This window comes from Mesoplodon densirostris, chromosome 5 (genome assembly GCF_025265405.1).
Source record: "Mesoplodon densirostris isolate mMesDen1 chromosome 5, mMesDen1 primary haplotype, whole genome shotgun sequence".
Lineage (NCBI taxonomy): Eukaryota > Metazoa > Chordata > Mammalia > Artiodactyla > Ziphiidae > Mesoplodon > Mesoplodon densirostris.
The window spans coordinates 84,377,341-84,402,564 of record NC_082665.1 but is presented as its reverse complement, the minus strand read 5'-3'; the positions used below and the strand labels follow the sequence as shown (position 1 = coordinate 84,402,564).

Genomic DNA, 25,224 nt, shown 5'->3' with positions numbered 1-25,224 from the left:
ACGGACCAAAGAAGGACCCCATCCAACACGGCTTGTCTACAGATCAAAGGAGAACTGATGGCAGTGGTGCTTGCTGACTTGCACAGAAGTCAAATCAGTCTTGTCTGCTATCCTACCATCACAAAGCATGTGTATTTTGGGTTGTTGGCAGATTTTCATATTTATACGTACATATTCCAAACATGATTGGTTGCTTATTTATTTATTTACTTTTAATTATTGTGAGTACAATTAGGCTGATCTATTTGATCTTTATAAGTGAAAGTAGTGGCTGGGAAAGGGGATAGGAGAGCTGAGCAACATCTGGGCTCTTCATTTACTTATACAAGTTTTCACTAAGTCTCGAGGCTTGGGTGCTCAAGGCTGGGGGCTTCACAGCCAGGTCTGACCTCAGAGAGCACAGCCTCCTTTTAGGAAGAAAGAAATACTTTGGATGACTATTCACAGGTGTGACAAGGGCTCCAGAGTGTGCTCTGAAGGTGCAGGTCTGCAAGGTCAGGGAAGGCCTGTGTACTGGGTCTCCAAGGTCTTTGGAAAGGTTCTAACTAAAATCACATATTCATTAAATTACTTCTAGAAGTTTCATTTTGCTAACACCCTCACTGTGCGCGAAGGGGAGCGGGGTGGGGGGGCACAGCTACTGTGATTCTCATTTTGCAGCTTAACTCAAATCTCTGGATTCTCCCTCTCCAATGCTCTACTCCAACCACTAGGGGTCAGCAGCCTTCCAAAAGTTGAGAGTCAGCTAAGAGCCCCAGTTCCTGGGGTGCTGCTAGGGGTGGGTGGGGGATGATTCTCACAACAGGGAGAGTCTAGAAGACACCGTGGATGCTTTCCCAAACCCCACTCCCAGTCTTTTAATAACAGCCTTAACTTTTATTTGGCTACCCTCAGCTGCTCTTGCAAAAGTCCAGGTTCTTGGGGAAAGTTGATCTGGGAGTAGGATTTGTGGCTCCGCCTGAATTAATTTGCATTATCCTACCCCCCCGCTCCACAATATTGGCTCAGAGATAAACAGGTGACCCTATGTGGGCCAATAGAGATTGAGAAGAAATTTTCTGAGGACGGCAGCAAGTAGTGTCCTTGCTCTTCTGGGAGAGCTTCTGTAAATCTCGCTCACTCTCCCTTTCCCTCTGTCTCCGAGGATTAGGATGAAGAAACCCAAAGCTCTAGAGATATAGACAGTCATCTGGCAACCACCAGGTGTGGAAGAACGGCTATAAGACGAAGGTGACTGGAAAAAAAAAAAGAGTACAGTGGTGAAAGCATACATTTGAAAAGCAAAAAAATGGGGACAGAGCCCCAGCTCTTTGATACTGACCTTCTCACCTGCTCAGCCCTAAGCAATCTATACCCTCACAGCTTCAAAACAGTGGCATTTCCTACAGTTGACTGTATGGAGGTTTTACCTATAGTCCATTGGTTCAGTAAAGAACCAATGAGAGGGTCGAGGGAGGCTTAACACAACTCCAGGGACCAGGAAAATTTGACCACACGTCCCTACTTTCCTTAGGCTGTTACACACAAAAAAAACATTGAAGGGGTCCTTGTTCCTTCTTGGTGATAAAGGGTATAGATTTTGGAGTCTATCAGACCCAAATTCAAATCTCAGTAACTCCCCATACTAGTTATGTGACTCTGAGCCTCTATGTCTGTAAAGTGAGAATGAATAAAGCCCTACCTTTCAGAGTTGCTCTGAAGTTTAAGTGTAGTAACATGTAATGGGTTTGGCATTCAAAGAATAGCTGCTAGCATTATTATTTCAATATTCCTTGAGAGGAAAGGAGAACTCTGGCAGAAAAGCAGCCAGCTCCCTTAACATTCTTCCCAGTGTATTTACAGTCAGCCCTCCACATCCATGGGGTCCACATCCTCGGATCTTGTATTATGTTTATGATTCACTGTAAATGGCTATGGCACTTGAGCATCTGCAGAGCTTGGTATTCGTGGCAGGTCCTGGGTACCAATCCCCCACAGATAAGGAGGAATAACAGTATTTACTTCCCACCCATGATGAGATTCCCTGGGTGAATGTTTACTGTTGAGAGCAGCTGGCCAAGAACTTCTGAAATCCCTTGTACACAGTCTGTATCTGTCAGGCAGCAGAGACTTTGAAATGGAAGTCGGAAGCTTCGGATAGTCATTGTAGGTTTGGAGCTAGTGATTCATTAATGATGTAATTCCCCAGGCAGATCTTATTTTTGGTGAAGCAGTGTGCGAAGGAGCTACTAAAAAAATAAAGATTATTGTCATCTTTGATTCTTTTTTAAAGACACGGGCTCCTAAAGATTTCTATCATTCATTCAAAGAGTAAAAGTTTAGGACCCACATCTGCACATCTGTTCTAGGATTCCTGTCCTAAGGCAAGTGCACATAAGGTATTCTAGAACAGAGGCTGGATCAGAGTCAATCTTTCTCTATATCTCTTTTCCACTCTTTCTGTGGCAGACTCTACTAGTCCCCCAATATCTGTTCTCTCCCTATTCCTGATTGATAACATACGCCCCCGCACACCCCTGCCCCCACCCCGAAAAAAGACCACATTTTCCAGCCTCCCTTGCAACCTCCCTTGTGTGCGTTCACAACCATGGGACTACATTCTGGCTAAATGGATCTAAGCAAAGATGTCATGTATGACTTCTGGAAAGTGTCCTTAAAGATAGGGAGACGTGCCCTTCTTCATTCCCACTGGCCAGATTATGACATGGTAGTAGGTGTTTAAGCAGCCAGCCTGGACCACAAGGCAGAAAGCCTTGTACTGAGGATTAAGGATGGATGGAGCAGCAAAACAGAAAACAATCTTCAGTCATCTTGAAACTGCCTGAGATTCCTGACCTCCACACTTCTTTTACATGCATGAGAAATAAAATTCTATCTTATTTGAGGCACTGGCATTTTTTTGTTTTGTTTTGTTACTCATTGCAAAACCTAATCTGAATGGATACTTCCCTGTATCCATTGTTTATGTTTTCTCCATGCATCTGTGATGTCAGAATGGCACTGTTTTTAACGTGACAAGCCACTTCAAATGGGATATGGATTCCTCAGTTATTTCCGTCATACTCCCCAAATCCCACTCACGTCCTACAGAATGGACTCTATCCACAGTATAACATCGGAAAGGTCATCTCCCAGACAGGGAAAAAAAATAAAGATTTCTTTAAAAAAAAAGAAAAAGAAAACAAGAACAAAACCTTTTCGTTTATTTTACAGAAAACACTGTCTATGCAAGATGACTGCTTTCTCCTACTTTAGCTGGCAATTTTATGAAATGAAGACTATTTTCGTAGTGACACAAATGCTTACTATCAGTTAAAAATAAAATACTTGTTACTTGCAAGCATCAATTAGATACAATGTAGTAAGAGACAGCGTACTCTTGAAGGTGGTCAGGAGCCTTGGCTTCAGACCTAGGAGCACTTTTTGGCCTTGCCATTTACTTGCAGTGTGACCTTGGTAAGTAATTTAACCCCTTACTAGCTCCAGTTTCTTTATCTATAAAATGAAACCTGAAACAGTACCTGCACAAAAAAAAAAAAAAAAAATCAAACAAACGAATATGTGCAACGCACCCAGGACATAAATAGTGCTCTAGTAACAACAGCTTCTTTTCATTTGTTCTTTAGTTTTTATTTGTTATAAATGAAAGTCTATAAAGTTTAGATCAGTAGAACCATATCTTACTAAGTTTAGTCTCTAAAACTCACTAGTTTTATAACCCTAGTGGACTTGTTACTTAAGACTCAGTTTCTTCAACTGTGAATCAGGCTTATAACAAGAGGGATAATATTAATCGTAGCAATAACAACTGTTGGCATGTTGCATGATGATTGAGTGTTAGGCACTGCACTAAACATTTTATTTTTATTATTTCAGTGAAACCTGTTTTTTCCTCCTCCTGGAGATGTTTTTAAGGATGTGAATAAAAGTGAGAAGGTGATTATAAAGATACTGTGTATGAAAGAAATTTATAAAATTGTAAGGTGCACACAAATACAGTAGTAGTATTGATCAAATGGATTATTTCTTTTTGAAGAAAATACCTTAATTTTAGAAAGAAAAAGATTTCAATCATAAAAGGAGGTGCAAAACATCTGGTCCTTCCTAAAACTTGTATTTAATTTTAAAAATAATCTAAAGCTACGTAAGGCCAGAATAGAGGCACCTATTTACCTAATTGTTCACCATAAAAGTGATAAAATATCCATACAGAATATATATATATATATATATATATATATATATATATATATATATATATATTTTTTTTTTTTTTTTTTTGCGGTACGCGGGCCTCTCACTGCCGTGGCCTCTCCCGTTGCGGAGCACAGGCTCCGGACGTGCAGGCTCAGTGGCCATGGCTCACAGGCCCAGCCGCTCCGCAGCATGTGGGATCTTCCCAGACCGGGGCACGAACCCGTGTCCCCTGAATTGGCAGGCGGACTCTCAACCACTGCGCCACCAGGGAAGCCCCATATAGAATATATTGATTTTCTTTCTTTTTTACTTTAAGTAGGCCTTGATTCATTTGATTCAGGAAAATGTATCTGACGATTCCCAAGAAAAATGTATTATGTACTTACATGTAGTGTGTGTTAATATATATTTAATACAGCTGCATGCACTTTCTCTTTTATTTTATTTTATTTTATTTTTTTTTCTTTTTGCGGTATGTGGGCCTCTCACTGTTGTGGCCTCTCCCGTTGTGGAGCACAGGCTCCGGATGCGCAGGCCCAGCGGCCATGGCTCACGGGCCCAGCCGCTCCGCGGCATATGGGATCCTCCCAGACCGGGGCACGAACCCGTATCCCCTGCATCGGCAGGCGGACTCTTAACCACTGCGCCACCAGGGAGGCCCACTTTCTCTTTTATTTATAAATAAATGTTTGTGTTCCATATCATGTGTTTGTAAGTTGACTAGAATTCAGAAATTTCTCCCCTTAGAGAAACAGCATTTACAACGTTACAACAGTACCACCTAACTTCCCCCAACTGAAAATTCCTTCTTGTATAAAATCCTTGTATACACAAACTTCTTTTTGTATATAACTTTTGTATAAATGCAAGAACATTTTGGCCAACTTTGGGTCACTCCTATTGGACATAATGAGGGACTAAAAGACTCAGTGGGGAGTGAAAAGGGTAGAAAAGTAGCTGCCAGAAGTGGAGGTTTTTGCACAGCAGCCTTGGAAAAGATCAAGGGAATATCCAGCCCACAGATGATTACAAATTGCATGCTTAAAAAATGGACTCGGGGCTTCCCTGGTGGCGCAGTGGTTGAGAGTCCGCCTGCCGATGCAGGGGACGTGGGTTCGTGCCCCGGTCTGGGAAGATCCCACATGCCGCAGAGCGGCTGGGCCCGTGAGCCATGGCCGCTGAGCCTGCGCGTCCGGAGCCTGTGCTCCACTAAGGGAGAGGCCACAACAGTGAGAGGTCCGCGTACCGCAAAAAAAAAAAAAAAAAAAAAAAAAAAAAGAGGATTTTCTTCAAGACACTTATTTTATATTCTGAAAAAAAATAAAAATAAAAATGAGGATTTTCACATAAAAATCCCATGACTGGCATTTCTACACAGCCACACACAGCTGGCCGTGTACAGCACTATCTGGGCCCCCTTAGATAAAGTCTACTCTCTCGGCACCTGTGGGGAGCTTTCCTTAGTTAGAGACCTGCCTGGCCTGTATTGAAGACGTATGAATTTGCACATATGACTTAAGGTGTCTGGGTCTGCACATGCACCTCTGTCCTGTGTGAAAATGGAACGTCATGCAGCTGTAGGTCATGGGCCAAGAGCAACAAAAGAAAGATCTGGCATGTTCAGTTCTCCGTCTGTCACTGGGACCCTCTTGGCGCACCAGTCGTTGAAGACCACACGTGGAGAACCACTGCCATACAGCCTCACAGCAGCAATTACTATGGCGGTCTGTGCTCCTTAGACCCAACAGACTCATTGCAAAGTTCACCTTCTAGCACCAGACACCATCTGTGTAACATAAAGCCAATAATGATATTCTGCTCCTGAAGGCATTTGAGTTTGTGACCCTGGTATTGAGTAGCTTTGAATTGGTCCCTTTTCTGTTATCTGTTACTGGGGGAGGGGCAGCTGCAAGGGGGGATCTCAGAGGAGATCAGAAAACTCTGGCTCTTGGGACTCAGGTGTGCCATTCTCTTGGTCAGAGATGTGCACTAATCCTGTGCCCTGGGAGGCTGGCCTGAAACATGCTCAGCTCTACTTGACCTCTCCTTCTTAAAGTGGGATCGGGGAAGTGGGTATCAACTTGGTCATAAAATCAGAGTGTTATATGCGTTTCATTTATATTCACTTGTGTTATGTGCTGAATGCAGCTCCATGAGCAAGGGACTTTGTTCACTACAGTATCCTAGGCAGTTAGAACAGTGCATGGTACATAATAGATGCTCAATTAATACATATGGGGTAAGTGATTGAAGGAAAGCACCACTTTATTCTCCCTGGAAGCCTCCTCATTCCAAGACCAGGCCTCCATCGTTTCTCACCTGAAAGACCTCGAATGCCTCTCAACTGAACTGGACTCCAGACCTCAGCACAGCTCCCCCTCAGATCCAATCTCGACCTTGAGTTATCTTTCTAGAATCCAAATCTCTGGTATCACTTCTCCACTTAAAACCCTGCAGTAGGTTTCTCATTATTCTTAGGATAAAGTCCAAATTTTTAAATGAAACCCCACCCGCCCCACCCCTCTGGCCCTGGCTAGACTTACTGAACTTCTCTGTGTGCCCAGCACTTTCCTGCACACCCTTCCTTCCCATCTCCCACCAGGTTGGGTGGCACACTCCCAACTCATCCATCAGGTCTCAGCTTCTGTCTTCCATGTGTTCTCACCTCCATCCTTTATTCCCTCACTGTGCTTACTATGGCCCTCTGTTGGACAGTCTGTCTGCTGGCCAGTTAACACTGTCAGGCTGTCTTGTGACCTGGGTCACCTGTGTCCCTGGCACCTGGCTCAAGGAGAGCCTGGCACAAAGGAGGCAGTGAGGAGAATTTCACTGGATAAATATGCTTTATTTTGTGCCAGGTTCGGTGCCATGCTCTTGGTAATCCTTCATTTCATGATCTGATGGATGAGAAAGCTGAGGCTCAGAGAGGCTAAGTCATTGCCCAGGGTTAGGGTTCAAGTGCAAGTCTGTGGCCCCAAGCCTGCTTCCTTTGCACTGTGCCATGTGGTGGCACCTGGCACCTCCTTTTCCTGGAGAGCAGCCCAGGCAGTTCACCTGTGTCTGAGCAACCCACCACTGTGCTTGCATCTATTACCTCAGCAAGAAAGAATGCTGCCCGCAGAAGATGGAATGTTTGCTGTTACTCAAGACTGTGAATAAAGCCTCTTGAACACCAGAGCAAAGGAATGTAGGTCAAATAATTGCCCTGCCCAGCGTCTCCCTCTATTACCCAACTTTTCTCATTGCATATGTGAAGCCACAAGTGGAAGATAGCTAAATGGAAAATTCCAGGAGCTTTGCGACTATCATTAAAAACAAAGGCTCATGAAATCAAGGAAAGATTTTAAAACCACTTTCTGTTTCATCTCATGATCATTCTAATTCAAAAGTTCAGATTCGTTCATTTGTTAAGAGCCAACCAGGTATAGAAAACTGCAGTAGGTCCCTGGAAAAATATGTCCTGTTTAGCTATTACGAAAGTGGAGTAAATGACGGTGATAAAGAAAAATAACTAACCTTAATTATGGGTCAGGTATACACATCACAAATTAATCCTCTAACAGACCTGAAGTTAGGTACTATCAATACCCCCATTTTACAGATGCAGAAGTCAAAGCACAGAGAGGTCAAGTGATTTGCTCAAGGTCACACAGCTAGATGGGACAGAAAGGATTAGACCCGGCCCAGCTGCCTCCAAAACTTGCTCTAGGGAATACCAACTTTCTAGTTTGTGTAATACTAATATAAAGTACACTTTCTAATACTTAGTTTTACCTTTTTAAGAACGATGTAGTACAGAATTACTTTTAAAACACTTCAATACTAATTTGTATCTTATAAATGTGTTGTCTACAATAAGAAACTTCACAAAGTTGATATAATGCTTAATTTTTTTTTAAGGTAACAATGGAAGGGAAGAAAGAGAAAAATCCCTTGGAGGAAAAATCTGAAGGAAGGTCTTAAGAAATAAGGGGCTGTAGGACTCCACATTTTAACCTAAGAGAAATTTAAGGACATCTTATAAAATCAAGTTTTATAATGACCTGCTGGAAATTGTTACCAACGGGCAAAATAAATATCCAGGGTCAAAAGCATGCAATGACCTTACCACTTATTAATTCCATGCTGCAGAAATGGGTGGTACCATTGCCTCCCATCAATTTAGAGGAATTAAACAATAGCCATTCATGTCAATAATTTTGAAGGGTATGAGGTTGAACTAGTATATGTGGATCTCCCAAGGTGCAGAAATACAAACACCAAACACAACGGGAGATGCCAGTTAGTCATGGAAAAATAGATAATCAGTCACTGGTCTTTTAAGTCCTTGTTCTAACTGAATGACATCATCTGGAAGAAAAACACAGTGGTGCTTGTCCAGAAACTTTCAGTTATTCTCCCTCCCTGACATACAGAGCGCATAGTTTCGGTTTTTAATCTCCCTTTCATGATTTCATGGTCTTGGTATGCTCTCAGAGTGATTCTTTTCCATGGTCAATGTTAAGGCTTCTTTGTCACCAAAGTATTTCTCTAGATCAGCACTTTGCTTTAGCACAATGACTCTCAACTCTTTGCATCACAACTTCTATCCCGAATCAAAACTGCAAATCTCCTTTACTGTGGTTATCATTACCTACAAGTGTCACAGAGGGAGGACGATGGTTACACAAATGGCTTTCTCTCTGTTACCTCCAGATGATCTCACCTGGTCATGCTCTGTTTCCATCTCTGTTTCCCTCTGGGGAATCTGGGAAGGATGGGTACATGACACTCAACCCTGGCAGGTCTCTTTTGCAAGAAGTAGTACATCAAAGACTCAGTGGATTCCAAGCAGTCACTTCGTGCCCACCAACAATCCAGACTCCGCTCTGATACACCTCCCACCTCTCCCATCCGCCTCCACACACAGACCACCTCTCACTACGTTCTGATGATGCTCCACGCTTTATATGGCTTCTATTTCTGCCCTTTTCTCTTCTGCTGCCATCCGCTATCTTAGTTCAGGAGTGTTTTCACTTAGGACCATTATCCCCCTGCTAGAATGCACTCCCGCCACACCAGATGCCATCCCCCCGCAAAGACCTCACCTTCCTCTTCTACACTGTGTTCAGATTGATCTTCCTAAAAATCCAAATTTGACCTGCAGTGGCTCTGCCCGAGTCCAAACACCTCAGATAACACAGAAGACCCTCTATGACTTATCTTTCCCCTATATCCTTGCATGTGGTTCACCAAACTTTAGTCTTCTTAGATGCATAGGACATGTTTCATTTAAAATGCAGATGGCCAGGCTCTAACCTCAGTGATTTTGATTCATTATTCCCGGGAGAGGCCCGGATTCTGCATATCCAGTGCCTCTAATATATATACCTGATGCAGCACAACCCTGGAGAAACCCTGCTCCACAGCACCCCCTATTGCTGCTGGCTTCCCTCCATATATCCTACTCTATGGCCAAATGTGCCCCAACGCAGCCTCTCTTCCATGTGTCTATAATTTTCCATGTGCTGTTTCCTTTCCTGGAATGCCTTCTCCCACATCCTCTGGTAAATCCAGGTGGATTCATTTGTTTCAAGACCCAGCTAAAGATTCTTTTCCTCTAACCTACTCAAATGAAGTGAATCCTTCCTCTGGGCCACCACTGTGCCTAGTGCATACTTTTATCACATTGACTACCCTATTTGTGAGGCATCTCTATTTGGGAGTCAAAGATACGGTCTCCAATTCCAGCTCTGCCCCTTTGCTAGCTATCTTAGCCCATTCGGGCTGTTATAACTACCATAGAATGGGTGACTTAAACAACAGACATTTATTTCTCATAATCCTGGAGGCTGGGAAGGCCAAGATCAAGGTGCCAGCAGATTTGATTCTTTGAAGGGCCCTCTTCCTGGCTTTTTGCCATGTCCTCATATGGCAGAGAAAGGAGCTCTGGTCTCTATTACTCCTCTTATAAAGGCACTAATCCCATCACTGGGGCTTCATCCTTCTTTAAACCTAATTAGCTCCCCAAAGCCCCACTTCCTAATATCATCACATTGGGAGTTAGGGCTTGAACATATGAATTTTTAGGAGACATAAACATTCAGGCCATAACAGCAGCTGTGATACCTTGGAGGAGTTACTTAATATCTCGAAGTTTCATCTGTGAAATAGAGCCAATAAAAGTACCTACCCTACTCAGCTGTTGGTAACTATCCTAGGACGTTATTATTAGTGAGGAAACTGAGGTAAGGAGATTAAGTAAATTTCCAAAGATCGCACAGCTATTTAAGTGGAGGAGTTGGGATTAGCCTCCAAGCAGTCTGGCTCATGCCCACATTCTTAACTACTGGAAACCTGTCTTCCCTATAAGGAAATGAGCTGGCTAAGCGGCGGTGGGGGGGGCGGGGGGGAACAGAGGATTGTTGAGCTGCCAAGTGTCTAAGTTTGGTTCTGTCTTGCTCCAAGGTCACAGAGTCTTCAGCAGACAGTGTTTGGCAGAAGAATCGGGCCAGGCAGGGGGGTGTCGGGCAGGGGGCAGGATGAGCTAATGGAGTTACTGGCCGTGTCCTCGTCTCAGTTCTATGGAACTGTTTACAGAGGCTTTACCCTTGACTTCTACCACACTCTCCAGGTCTCCCCATTCTGCTTCACTTCTACAAGACCGAACTCAACATCACTTCTGTGTCAGATGTTGGAGCCTTCCTTGGAAGTCAGAATCTCTGTTGGTGGGTCCCAGGCACTGGTATTTTTAAGTAGCACCACCCACCCACTTTCTGACCATCATCCTAATAAGTAGCTAGAGTTGAAAACCACTTCCAGGAGCTTCCCCCTCCCTTGGGCAGCTTCCTGTGTCTCATGATCATCTTTTTGGTGAGAACTACCATTCTAGTAGAATCCTATTTGTTGGCCTCTCATAGGAGCTAATTATTTTTATGTCAAGAGGATCCCTTTGGCACTCTGGCGAAGCCTGTGGACCCCCTCTCAGAACAATGTTTTTCACATGCATATAGTAAAAAAAAAAAATAGGATTACAAAGAAATCAATTATATTAAAATACAAAAATATTAACCACTTGGGGTGACTTCTTTGACCCTGACTTTGAGGTCAGGAATGCAGTCTTCTTGTGTCTAGAGATCACACACACACTTGGGGCTCAATAATTGCTCATTGGAGGAATAAATTCTAGATTAAGTTGAGAATCACTGTTTTAGTATCAGAAAAGTACCCCACCTGAGGGATACATTAGCAATGCACCATTTCAGAGCTGATGAAATTCAAATGTCATGCAATCTATTTCTGAAACAATTCCTAAGGCAACTGAAAATTTAAAAATTGGTAGCCTTCTAAAAAATCAATGAAATCAAATTTTTGAACATGGTGTCATCTCTTCCAGCCTCTGCAAAGTGTTCTTTTCTTGCCTATCAAAACTGTAGAGAAGGCAAGCTGTGGTTAACTCAAGAGATTTCTGTACTCAAGAAAAATGGGGGGATTTGAATTTTTTTCCTGCTGTGGTAGGCAGAATAATGGTCTCTCCCGATATGTCCATGTCCTAATATAAATTTCCTTACATGCCAAAGGGACTTCGTAGATGTGATTAAGTTAAGGTCTTGGGATAGGGAGAGTACCCTGGATTATCCAGGTGGTCCCAATGTAATTACAAGGTCCCTTATAAGAGAGAGGCAGGTAGAGTCAGAGAATGAGATGTAATGACAGAAGCAGAGGTAGGAATGATGTCCAAGGAGTGCAGGCAGCCTCTAGAAGCTGGAAAAGGCAAGGAAATAGATTTCCCTCTAGAGCCTCCAGAAGGAATTAGCCTTGCCAACAAGTTGATTTTAGCCCTGTAAGGCCATTTCCGACTCTGGCCTCCAGAACTGTAAGATCATAAATATGTGTTGTTTTAAGCCACCAAGTTTTTGGCAATTTATCATAGCAGCAGGAGGAAACTAATGCATCTGCCCATATGCAATAAGCAATGAAATGGCCAATAGATACAACATAAGAGAAAGAACCAAATACATAGGTTAGCTTGATCCTTTATACCAGTGTTTCTCAACCCTGGTGGCATGTCAGAACCTCCTCAGAGAGAGAGAGAGAGAGAGAGAGAGAGAGAGAGAGAGAGAGAGATGATAGATAAATAGATAATAGATAGACCACACACACACACACACACACACACACACACACACACACACACACGCTAATGATAGGGTCCCAACTGAATCAGAATCTTAGGGTAGGGTGGGTGATGCCTTGGATCTGAATATATTGAAGGCTCTAAGGGATTTGATACTCAGGGAGAGCTAAGAACCTTGCCCCATACCAACAAAAGAAGGGTAAGATATAGTTTGTACACAGCACACAGCCCTTTTCATCCAAGGTAAATATATGCTATATGCTATTTATAAACATTCTCATTAATTCTTATAAGACCATTGTGAATCAAGAAGATGGCAAATACAAAATGAAAACAAGCAGAGAGAATAAAATAGTTTGCCTGCAGTTATGGGCAAATCTCTGACATGGTTAAAAATAGAATCCAAGTTCTTTCTAAAATTTCAATTCAGTGCTCTTGTCACTGGAATAGAATACATCTCCCTACCCAAGTCCACATCAAATCTCCATTCTGATTAACAAACTGTCAACCTGTAAGTAAGTATGAAAGCCAAAGACCTAAAAAATGATTTAAACATGTGAGTTATTTATTTTTAATTATCTTATTAAAACCTTATAAATGACAAGCCAGCCACCTAAAATCCTTTCTGGAGGTAGGAAAGTGAGTTGTATAAATCCTAAACAAACTTATGAGTTTAAAGATTTTAAAATTTTAAAAGAAAAATTCCCTTCTAGGCCAATAACAACTAAAATGCTGATTAACTGTACAGATGAAACACAAATATCTAAGCAATGAAAAATTTACTATTAAATTTAATAATGTCTACAAAGCCTACCCAAACTATGAATTATTGCCAATAATAATAATAACAGTAAAAACATGTTACCATTTATAGAACACTTACTATGTCCCAGACATGATGTCAAGTGCTTTGTCATATATAATCCTTTAACAGCCCTGCAACACTAGTGTTTATTCTCATATCATAGATGGGGAAACTGAGCTTGACAGGGTAAGAAACTTCGGTGGTTGAGCTGGAACTCAAAGCCAAGTCTGTCCTAAGCCCAAAGCCATGCTCTCCCCCTTGCCTTCGGGGCACAGCCGGGCATTGGACAAGCCCTTCAAAAGGCTCCTTGAACTAAGCTGAATCCAATACAAGGAGGGCATTATCATTGCCAACTCCATCATCTCTGATATGAACAAACAAAGGAATTGTAGCAAAAAGTGATGCCCATGAAAGATTTTTCTCCTAAAATCTTTAGGAGAAAAATGAATCAATTTTTCTAGATGCAAGATAGGCATGCACATAAGAATGGTTATTATGAGGACATACTTTTATCCCCAAATAAAAACAAGACTTAAAATCTCAAAAGTGAAATGATAATATTACACAGTCATTCAAGTCTCTGGGAAACTTAAATGTAATGTTAAAAATAAGCTGAAATTTTTCTTTCCCTCATTAACATAGAAGTATTTCCTAATAACGACCGGGGAAGCATCTGTAGGATCACCTGAATGGATTAATAGATCTCCTCCCTTGTTCTTAGAGATCCCTTTATCACTGACATTACCCTCACTTGAGATACTAAGTTTTTTATAGAAATAAGTGAATAGAACAGAGAGCAAAGACCAACATAGGAAGGAAGGAAAGCAAAGAAAGCCAAGGAAGGCTCTGCTCTACGATGCCAAGGCTGGGACTATGCAAACCGCACTCAGGCTCCTTTGCCACCTGGCTCCTCACTAGATCCTGTCCATGGGAAGCACCAGTGGGAGACTGGCCAGTGGAGGGGAGAGGCATGTGCTCTGTGAGGTCCATTCCTTCAGCAGCTACAGAGAGTGCCAGCCCTGGGGTGACCCTTCTGTGACCTGACTGTGGCTGCCAGGTGCCCAACCCCCAGGATGCTCCCCAAACTTTGCCATGTCCTCCAGGGGCTGTGCCCTAACCACACGAGGCACCTCCCAGGAAGATTCTGGTCATATCATCTCTTCCCATTTGTTGCCTCAATTCTAGGGGTGGTGGCTGCTTCTTGCAGTTACATGTCTCTAAGTTACCTCTGTGTCCACTTCTTTGCTCGTTCAGCCTCCCTTCACTCATGTAACAAGTTCCCTATATTAAATCAGCTCCCTGAAATTCCTAGAATGGCTTCTGTTTGCTGACTGGATCCTGGGTTGGTAGGACAATGAGACTGGAAGGTTAAGCATGAGAATGCACCTGCCTTTGCCGTGTCACTGAGACTGCTGTAGATCTACTTCTTTTTGTTTGTTTGTTTGTTTGTTTTTTGCGGTACGCGGGCCTCTCACTGCTGTGGCCTCTCCCGTTGCGGAGCACAGGCTCTGGACGCGCAGGCTCAGTGGCCATGGCTCACGGGCCCAGCCGCTCCGCGGCATGTGGGATCTTCCCGGACCGGGGCACGAACCCGTGTCCCCTGCATCGGCAGGCGGACTCTCAACCACTGCGCCACCAGGGGAGCCCTAGATCTACTTCTTATCGGTACTGAGGTCTGGGTACAGTAACCCAGGGGCAGCTCCACGGCCACCTATCCCTCTGTCCGAAGGCTATTTATTCAATTGTCTTTCACAAGAAGTTCAAGGCAGGCCGGGTGGGAGGGGTGACGGAGACAGCCCACAGATTTCTCAGAACCAGTTTTAAGGGTCTATCTTTACTCAAAAGGCCAAACTTTTCACAATGAGGAAGGCAACTGCAGGATTCTTAAAAAACGAACACTGAAATAAATAATATAACTTTCTTGCAACACAATTTGGTTCAAAGGTCTGTATTAAGAATCCCATTCTTAATGTAAAAATCTAAAAATAGCACAATGGAGGCAGAAAGCCAAAACTCAGAGAAAAATGGCTTCTAAACGGCCATGGAACATTTTGAAAATATGAAATGTATAACTTTTTTTCAAAGCCAAATCCCCTTAATGTGCAAAGAAAGATTAAAATAGCCTTTGAAGGGGAGATTATAAATTCACTCAAATTACAACCAAGAAAGGATACCCAGCATATAAAGGGCACACACTAACAAATTCTAATGCTGCCCAATCTCCACTTTCATAAAAACGGTATGTGTTGGGGCTTCCCTGGTGGCGCAGTGGTTGAGAATCTGCCTGCTATTGCAGTGGACACGGGTTTGAGCCCTGGTCTGGGAGGATTCCACATGCCGCGGAGCAACTGGATCCGTGAGCCACAACTACTGAGCCTGCGCGTCTGGAGCCTGTGCTCCGCAACAAGAGAGGCCACGATAGTGAGGGGCCCGCGCACCGCGATGAAGAGTGGCCCCCGCTTGCCGCAACTGGAGAAAGCCCTCGCACAGAAACGAAGACCCAACACAGTAAAAATAAATAAATAAAATTAATAAAGGGCAAAATAGGTGATAGTGTGCCCCGAGCACACTATTAAAAAAAAAAAAAAGAAACAGAAAAACCGGTATGTGTTACACCTAATGAAAAGTTACTATAAAAACTAAATTTTTAATGATTCACTGGAAGTATTTCCAATCTCTGTGGACTTTGAGCCCCACTGCTGAGTAGAGTTTGCAGTGCAGAGAGAAGCATTCTTTCAGACCAGTACAAACAAGTTGTCCACTTAGAGCATCCATTCCCCAAACAATAGCCCTGTCTTAATCCATGTACAAAGTCCAAGGAGAGAGGGCCTTGACCAGGGGCCCCTGAGAACAGGACCGACCTTGTGGTGTGGTAGCTGCAGAAGACAGTCAATCATCCCCATTCCCTGGCTCTGATTCTCCAGCTTCTTCTGATCGTTGCTCAGCATTCCATGGAGCGGCCCTAGGGGAGAAGATCCCTCCCAAGCTGATATGATTATTCTGCTCACTGTGGTAGTTTTAGTTCTTAATATAAATCTATAAATTTGCATTGATGTTTTACACAGCAGCTTAGTAATCTTGGTTTGTTTGCATCCATCCCTGAGAAATAAAACAACCTTTCTTATGATCACAAAATCAGTTTCTGAGCCATGAGGCTAAGGGGCAGCTCCTGGATTACACAGACCAGTGGTTCTCAAGGTGTGGTCCCTGCATCGGCAGCATCAGCATCACCTGGGACTTGTTAGAATTGCAAATTCTTGGGCCCAATCCCAGACCTCCTGAGTCAAGGGAACAGGAGCCAGCATTCTGTTTTAACAAGCACTCCAGAGGTTTCTGATACCTGCTTAAGTTTGAGAGCCATTAAATTGAAATGACATAGTTATTTGGGGGTGGTGGTAGGGGATTGATGGTTAATTTTATGTGTCAACCTGGCAAGGCCATGATGCCCAGTTGCTTGGTCAAATGCCAGTCTAGATGTTGCTGTGAAGATGTATTTTTTAGATGTGACTAAGATTTTACATAGGCTTTATGTAAAGCAGATTACCCTCCACAGTGTGGGTCAGTCTCATCTAATCAGCTGAAGGCCTTAAGAGAAAAGAACTGAGGTCCTGGGCTTCCCTGGTGGCGCAGTGGTTGAGAGTCCTCCTGCTGATGCAGGGGACATGGGTTCGTGCCCCGGTCTGGGAGGATCCCACATGCCATGGAGCGGCTGGGCCCGTGAGCCATGGCCGCTGAGCCTGCGCGTCCGGACCCTGTGCTCCGCAACAGGAGAGGCCACAGCAGTGAGAGGCCCGCGTACTGCAAAAAAAAAAAAAAAAAAAACAAAAAACAAAAAACAAAAAACTGAGGTCCCCTGACTTGGAAGGAACTCTGTCTCCAGACTGCCTTTGGATTTAAAAGTTGAAGCATCAACTCCTGGTGGCCTGCCCTGTAGATTTCAGACTTGCCATCCTGGACAAGAGTTATTTCCTTAAAATAAATCTCTCTCAATAGATAGACAGACAGACAGGCAAACACAAACACATCCTATTGGTTTTGATCTCTGGAGAACCCTCACTAACACAGGTGGGTTCGTAGGTTTAATGTATGTGTCTACATAAGGATGAGGATTCTACCGGTTTCTTCTGGTACTATATGCTCAGTGCCCAGGATATAATAGGCTCTCTCTATATTTTTTATAAATGTATGATCTGCAGTAAACTCACTGAGAAAGGGAAGTGGATAATTTGGCCCTGAGAGGGGGCTCTTGGAAAAGAGTCAACACTGTTGGAGGACACTTGCACTGAATTCCTGTGAGCAATAAACCTCTCCTCAGGAATCTTCTAGAGTATATAGATGAACCAACAGGAAATCACATCAAGGAATTGTGTTTAGTGTTTCTGAATTTAATTTCTTACAAGTGAAAGCATGCTCAGCACTCAGCAGGCCATTCTTAAGATTCTGTGCTATCCACAGGACCCACTCGTTTAAGTGTCATGAGCATGGTGACTGCATCTTGTCACTTCTGTTATCAGTATATTGCTTTTCTGGAAAGAATGAAATTGAAAACTTAGTCTCAAACATTGTCTATTTTAATGTCTGCCCCAAAACGGTAATCTAAAAAAATCTAAACAATGTGCTTTCCTGGGTGACAGAAACAGAACTCAGGGACAAGGACGCTCCCCTTCCCTTCCGTGTTAGCCACTCAGTGGGGCAGCTAACGAGGAACAAAGGCAGGGCTTGGTCTCCAGGTGGAGGGGACTGCTCGGAGCATGGGTCAAGTCATCTTCATTCAACTACTTTGAAACCTCAGGGATGGTCATTCTATCTGCCACACGAAATCGGAAAAAGTAAACATTCCTCGGCTAACCTTCTCCATTCCACCTACTGAAGCCCAAGTCAAGTTTCATGGAAACCAGAGCCGATTTTCTGTGCTGGCTGACTGCCTCAGGCAGGGCTGAGGGGAGCTGGTCCCAGTGCAGTGGAAGGGCAGAGGCCAGCAGAAAGGAGGACTCAAGGCTGACAGCTGACCTCTCCAACACAGTAGTCAGTCCTTGGGTTGGATCTTTGAAAGCCCAGTTCAACCACAAAGGTGTTTTTTCGGAGGGGAAAAACACTAAGAAGTAGTCTGTTGGATTTGCTCTCCACTCACCTTAAAAACAGAATTTGAGGAAAGGGATTCATCATTTCGCCATGAATCCATTCAGCACACTAAGTACTCAGCGGGGGGCAGACTCTGGGGCAAGGCCCTGGCAGGCACTGTCATTCAGCTTCCGGAGTCGGAACGTACAGGCCTGAGCCAAGTGGGTGTGAATGTGTGAGGGATGAACAGGGATTGCAAAATTAGAGGAAGGTGCCTCAGCAACGTCTAGTGCTTAAGAGACAGCCCAAACCCAAACCAAAACAAACAAAACGGGTTGGAGTTTAGGCTGAAGCTCATATTCTACCTTCAGCCTGGACAGGAGCTATTTTGAAACAAATTCCAGGTATTTGCTGCAGGGTTTACAAGTCTTAGACTAAAAATAATTGGATACATAATGAACCTTATTAACAGAAGGATGGAATGAAAACTATTTTCTTTCAGAAACCAAGCAGAACATCGCATTTCCCCTCCCCTCCCCCCATAGAAGGAGAGAAACAGCTAATTGTGTGCATTAAATGGTCAGACTGCTTAAAACAACAATAAATAAGAAAATATACACACAAGAAAACTACAGATGATGTATTGAAATTTCCTAATCAAGTGAGTATCACAGAAATAAATCTGATGATTTCAACCAGTCTGTTTCATAGAAACCAAGTAATCACTGTCTGTGAAAGAATAAGCCGTTCCAGTGACAGATAGCTCTTTTGTTTCTGCAAACAGCAGTGTTCAGTGGATACCCTGGATGTTTTGTTAAAATTTCTGACTAACATCCTCTTTATTATTCAGATTGATTAGGAAAATATCTTTTTCTTTTGACAGAGTTGGGTTGCTTTTTAAGGAATTACTTGTTTCAAATTGCATCCTTCTCTTGAGCACTCGACACTGCATGGCGTGCAAAACTCACAACTTGCTGCTCCCCACTTCCCAACAGAAGACTGTGGCCCTGCTGGGGATGGCTCTGTATTTACATTCAGCCTCACACATCAGCATCTACCAGTGTGAGGCCGAGGGCTGTCAGCTCCTGGCTCTTAGTCAATATTTAATCACTGTGCAGTTATGTAGGGAGAAGGAAACATTCCATCTCCAAATAACATGCCTTTAATATGAAAAAAGCTCTCATTACATTTATGGATGCACGGTTACGCTTTTCAGAAAAGCTATCAAATTGAGAAGTTGCACAACCGCTCTGATATGGCATTTTAAGTGTATTGCCTTTGGTGGGTAGATGACCCAAATAATACATAGTTGCGATTTTTTAAAAAAGTAATACAGACCTTAGAGTTCACCCTAAGGCTTTTTTCTTTTTTAACGGGTAAGGGTGTTTGGAAAAAAAAAACAAAAAAACATGCAATACTTGTCTAGTTCATAACCTCTAGGCCCTAGTTCAGCCTCTAGGTTATAAAGCCAAGGAGCCATACTAAGGAGAAAATTCCGATTGGTTTTTTGACTTTTACTTAGTATTTTGCAGTTTTGCTTTTGATAGAGATGTATAAACAATTTTCTCAGACCCAGCACAATGTTATGAGGCCGTTTATTTTTCCATTTAGTCTATAGGAAAACTGAAAGAACAGAAACCATTGGTTAAAGGAATATAGTCATGGAAACCAACGGGAGGTACCCACGTTACAGGGAATCCTTAGGCTCCAACCTGAGAAAAATATTTCCCGTTTCTTGTGTAGCAAATGGGCCTGAGCTGGAGACGTTTCTACCATTTAAATGAGATCTGCACTGTCCCATAGGGAAGGCTGATGCATTACTTACAATGTTAAGATGAAAGGAAAACTGCAGTGAAGGTGAATGGTAGAAAGTGAATCAGAGTAATAAGTATTTAAAATGCCTTAGCTCGGGCTTCCCTGGTGGCACAGTGGTTGAGAGTCTGTCTGCTAATGCAGGGAACATGGGTTCGTGCCCCGGTCCGGGAAGATCCCACATGCCGCGGAGCGGCTGGGCCCGTGAGCCATGGCCGCTGAGCCTGCGCATCCGGAGCCTGTGCTCCACAGCGGGAAAGGCCACCATAGTGAGAGGCCCGCGTACCGCAAAAAAAAAGAAAAAAAAAAAAAAGCCTTAGCTCAAAGGCACGCAGTTCTTCTCTTTCATTCCTTTTACTAACCAACGACCAGACGAACAGGTGTGGACTTGTTCAACTCGATGCTATGTGGCAGGAAGCGTCTTCACTTCAAAGTTGCAAACCCTATTTGACCTTCAACAGCTTTTCCTTGTGGGTAGGTAGAAGAGAGGATTAAGCTTTACCTCAGCCCATACAATTCACTGGTCCTGCTCTGACCCAGAAATTACCCGTTAGCTCCTAACCAAGACTTCAGATCCAATCATCTCGAATTGGATGGATGGGGGAGGTGAGGGGTTTCTCTAACCTCCCTGGTCCTGCCCACAGAGCATTGTGGGTGTTTCTGAAAGGAAGTCCCGGGACGGAATGCTCACATGGCCGGCATCAGAATGCCTGACGTTCTGTCCCCAATCCTGTCAGCATCTGGCATTTCGACATCTCTGCCCCACCCTAGTTTAGTGTGTCTAAAGCACAAATAGCTCATTTGGAAAAAGGCTGGGACTTCGGTTTCTAACATATTCCCAGCCCACAGCATCCAGGAGACCTGAGCAGAAAACCCCACGAATACGCCAACTCCTTTAAACCAAAACACTCAAGAAGTTCCTGGAGCCTGAGAAGTTTAACATGAATTCACTTCTGAATTCAAATAGCTTCTTCCCTCTTATTTTCCTAAAAGGCTCTATTCCTCACTGTACCCCAATTCTCTGGGTACAAGGAAATGGCATTTCAAGCATTGCCTCTATTATTAAACCTTGCAGCATAAACATTTTTAAAATTTACTATAGGAAAATTGCAAGGTGATTTTATTGTGAAAAAGATGGCTTAAGAGTGATGGTAGAAAGTTCCAAAAGTGAAGTACAGACTCAAATGCCTGGGATGTGTGTGTTGAGAAAGAGAGTGATTTTGGTCAGGGATCCCCTGGCTGATTTCCACAAATGTTTCCAAACTCCCTCCTGCCCCACGGCCCTTCCGCCCCAGGAAACTCTTACCATCCCGCCTTGCGCCGGGCCCCCTCCTCTCCAGATCTCCATTCCGCTGTCCTCCGCCTGCTACCTCTGCCTCCTGGACCTCTCCTTCACAGCACTTACCTCGGGCATTCAATACATAACCGAGGAAGCTGTTTAATGTCCACCTCCCTCACCAGAATAACTTGGCCCTTTGGGCAAGATCACAGCTATTTTATCTCCTTAGTGTCTAGCACAGTGCAGCTACTGAGTGAATGACTATTAAGTAAGTACATGAACGAGCAAAATAAAAATAAAAATCACAGAAGGCAGAGGGTTCAGCTGCAGCTTGAGCCCCTCTGCTTCACCCTACCCAACCTTGTCCCTCTTCCTGGTCCCTCAGGTAACAGTCTCTTTTGTTAGACCTACTGGCACAGATGAAGCCATTGCTGAATGTGGTCCCAGGACTTTTGGGGGGAAAGCTCTCCGAATGCATTGCCCACTGGATGGTAAGGGCTCCCGAGGCATGCTCCATCCATTCAGGGCTGCCTGGAACCTCAGGGACCCATTGTCCCATTCTATGCACAAAACAGTTTATGAGGTGCAGTCAGCTCCGGATTGGGTGTCAAGGGAGTGAGAATGCACAGTTTTACCTCCGTGTGCCTCCACCCAACCAGAGGATCATTATGTTCCCTTCAAGCCAATACATAGGGTGAGTTTTTGACTGAGCCTTAACAACTGGATAGATTTGATGATTAAACGTAAGCATAGGGGTGATGATGGGGACCTCCAAAACAGAGAAAACAAACAGAAAGCCACGCATTTATGGTCAAATGAATTTCTAATTATTAATTAAAGTTTCTGTTTATGAAAAATTCTCGAATAGAAGCACATGGGTGTAAGTGGATATTATATATCAAGAGATCACAGATATTCAGACGTGGCCATAGCCACCAGCAAAAATAAGCAGTTATTGCGTGATGAAAAGTCAGAGGGGCTAAATTCCAAATAGTTGGTGTAGTGGTTTCTAGGAGAAGTGGAAAGCACATGGCCCTTGGAGCCAGAGGGACCTGCACTAGCTCTGTGATCTCACCACACACTTCAGTTTTTTTGTCTATAAAATGGGAGTAACAGCATTCAACTTGCCCCGTCGTGCATTAGGCAAATAAATGAAAAGCAGCCAGATCAGTGTGTGCCCAGTAGGCACTCAATAAGCAACAGCTTGTTTCTCTCATTAAAACAGGCTTAGGGCATGTCTCTGCAGTTCTCACAGCATCATGGCCTTCTTCGGCAGCACCTGCCACATTTGTGTCCTTATATGATTTATGTGCGTCTCCCCTGCTTGACTGCAAGCTCCGTGAGGGCAAGAAGCCCTATGACATGACAGCCACACGTGAGCTTCTGCCCATCTTTATCCGCCATACCTGACGCATAGCAGATATGCAAATATATAGTCACTGACTGAATAAAGCTAAGAAGAAAAAATAATGACATATATTAAGGAACGTCTTGGCAGACATCATGCAGACATCATATTGCAGACTTTTCACTTTGCTGAAAAGTTTCACATAAGCAATTTTAAAAATATAGCTTTTGCTCCAAAATGAATTCAGAAAATTTACCCTCTCAAAGCTTGGAGACTTGCTACACTTACAACATACTTACTACAACTTACAACATAAAAGCACAATTTCTATAAAATAAGGGATGTCTAGAAGACAATCTTTAATCCACATTAAAAATCCATGAGATTTATACCATAATATTGGTTGTTTTTATGCCCCTAATCATAAGGATGCTACTACTGCTGTTTTGGGCCAGGTCTACCTGATTCCAGAGCCTGCTGATAATCACTTCCTTATACAAAGTCTGAGCTGCATCAAGAGGACACGTCTGGACTGGCATCAGAGGGCACCTTTCAGCTCAGTGTTTGAATATTGGTTATAACACCACCAGCCATAGGTTGAAGTCCTATGTGGTCCAGTTACCTTTGCTCCTTTCCAAGGCCACTGATCGTCTCCAAGGCCACAGATGGCTGTCTTTACTTCTGGCCAGTCACCCTATAAATGGGTACCATGGCTCACAGGGTCAGGGAAGTAGAAGGAGGGTGTGAGGTCCAGATGCCCTGGGTAGCTGAATCATGAGATCTCAGCATAGGATGTCAATGCGGCATGTTCTGTTTATGACACCTTGAAAGTCACTTTCACTTTATGTGGTTATTTCCTCACCTATAAAAAAGAAGGGGACTGCACCCAGCATGAGTTACCCTTCTAGCTCTAAGGACCATTCCACCTTATTTTTTTTTATAAATTTATTTATTTATGGCTGTGTTGGGTCTTCATTGCTGCATGTGGGCTTTCTCTAGTTGTGGCGAGCACGGGCTACTCTTTGTTGCAGTGCGTGGGCTTCTCATTGCGGTGGCTTCTCTTGTTGCGGAGCATGGGCTCTAGATGTGCAGGCTCAGTAGTTGTGACTCACGGGCTTATTAGTTGCTCCGCGCCAGGTGGGATCTTCCTGGACCAGGGATCAAACCCGTGTCCCCTGCATTGGAAGGCGGATTCTTAACCACTGCGCCACCAGGAAGTCCCCATTCCACCTCTGATATTCAATGATTCTGTGAAAGACTCGAAAAACCTTAAAGGCCTCTACTTAGTGCTATTGGCCCTACAACTGTCACGTCTGAATCTGAGCCATAAGTCGAGAGACTGCCTACTGTTAGTTAGGGTTCCTGATTCGAAAGCAATAAAACCAACCCTGGCTGATTTAAGCTCAGAGAATCAACAGGAGGTGGGCACTGAGAAACCAGGGGAGGCAGGGAAGGTTGGGAAGCAGAAGCCATGGCCGTGGTCCCCTCATGGGAAGGGTTCTGCAGCGGTCACCACCGCGAGGAGGCCTCCCATTGCTCCTGAGGGCCTCGCAGGGAACGCTCTAGACCCAAAGTCCCAGGGGAGCTCTTCCACCTGTGGCAGAGTCAGGGGAGGGAGAACCTAGGCTAAGGTTGCCCGAACAGGAGTCAGCCACTTGCAATTGCCCTCCCACCAAAATCGCACACAGCAGAAAAGAGGTAATTCCCTAGAAAGAACCTGGGTGCTGTTAGGAAGGGTAAACCCATGCTGGGCAGAAACCCCATGCACATCCACCGCAGGAAGAAGAACCTAAGAATATAGACGTCAGTGATGTGCATACGTCCCATCCTCGAGCATAGCATCTAGTGAATTTCAAAGGAGTATATAAATTGAAGCAGCTAGTAAAACCATTTGGCCTGCAATATCCTGTGATAAACCATAATGGAAAAGAATATAAAAAAAAGAATGTCTAGGGCTTCCCTGGTGGTGCAGTGGTTGAGAGTCCGCCTGCTGATGCAGGGGACACGGGTTCATGCCCCGGTCCGGGAAGATCCCACATGACGCGGAGCGGCTGGGCCCGTGAGCCATGGCCGCTGAGCCTGTGCGTCCGGAGCCTGTGCTCCGCAACGGGAGAGGCCACAACAGTGAGAGGCCCATGTACCGCAAAAAAAAAAAAAAAAAAAAAAAGAATGTCTATATGTGTATAACTGAGTTACTTTGCTTCACAGCAGATATGGGCACAGCATTGTCAATCAGCTACACTTCAATATAAAAAAAAAGAAAAAAAACATTTTGGTCTGGAGAACACACAGTTTTCAACCTGATTATATGGGTTTTACTGAAAGAAACATTTACTTAGTAGTATCATAATCCACAATACATTGAACATGTAATTAGTAAAAGAATTCTGGGAAATTTGTAGAAGTCCTAAGAGGAAATCACTGATCCTGCCAGCCAAACCAGGCCACACAAAGGCAGGGAATGAGTAACCGGAACGCTCCTTATGAGAAGTCACTGAGTCATGGGGACATCCTTCTATTGCTGATAAAACTATGCCTGGAGCCCACAGCCAGTTTAGTTTTGAAAATTCGGATTATTCAATCAGTCAGCAAATACTGAACATTCT

At 43.8% G+C, this 25,224-nt stretch overlaps 1 protein-coding gene across 5 annotated transcripts in view; it reads right to left on the bottom strand.

Annotated features, from left to right (window-relative positions):
* The window catches only part of SCHIP1 (schwannomin interacting protein 1), a 126,776-nt gene that overhangs the window by 86,166 nt on the left and 15,386 nt on the right, over nucleotides 1-25,224 (bottom strand). The window lies entirely within an intron of this gene.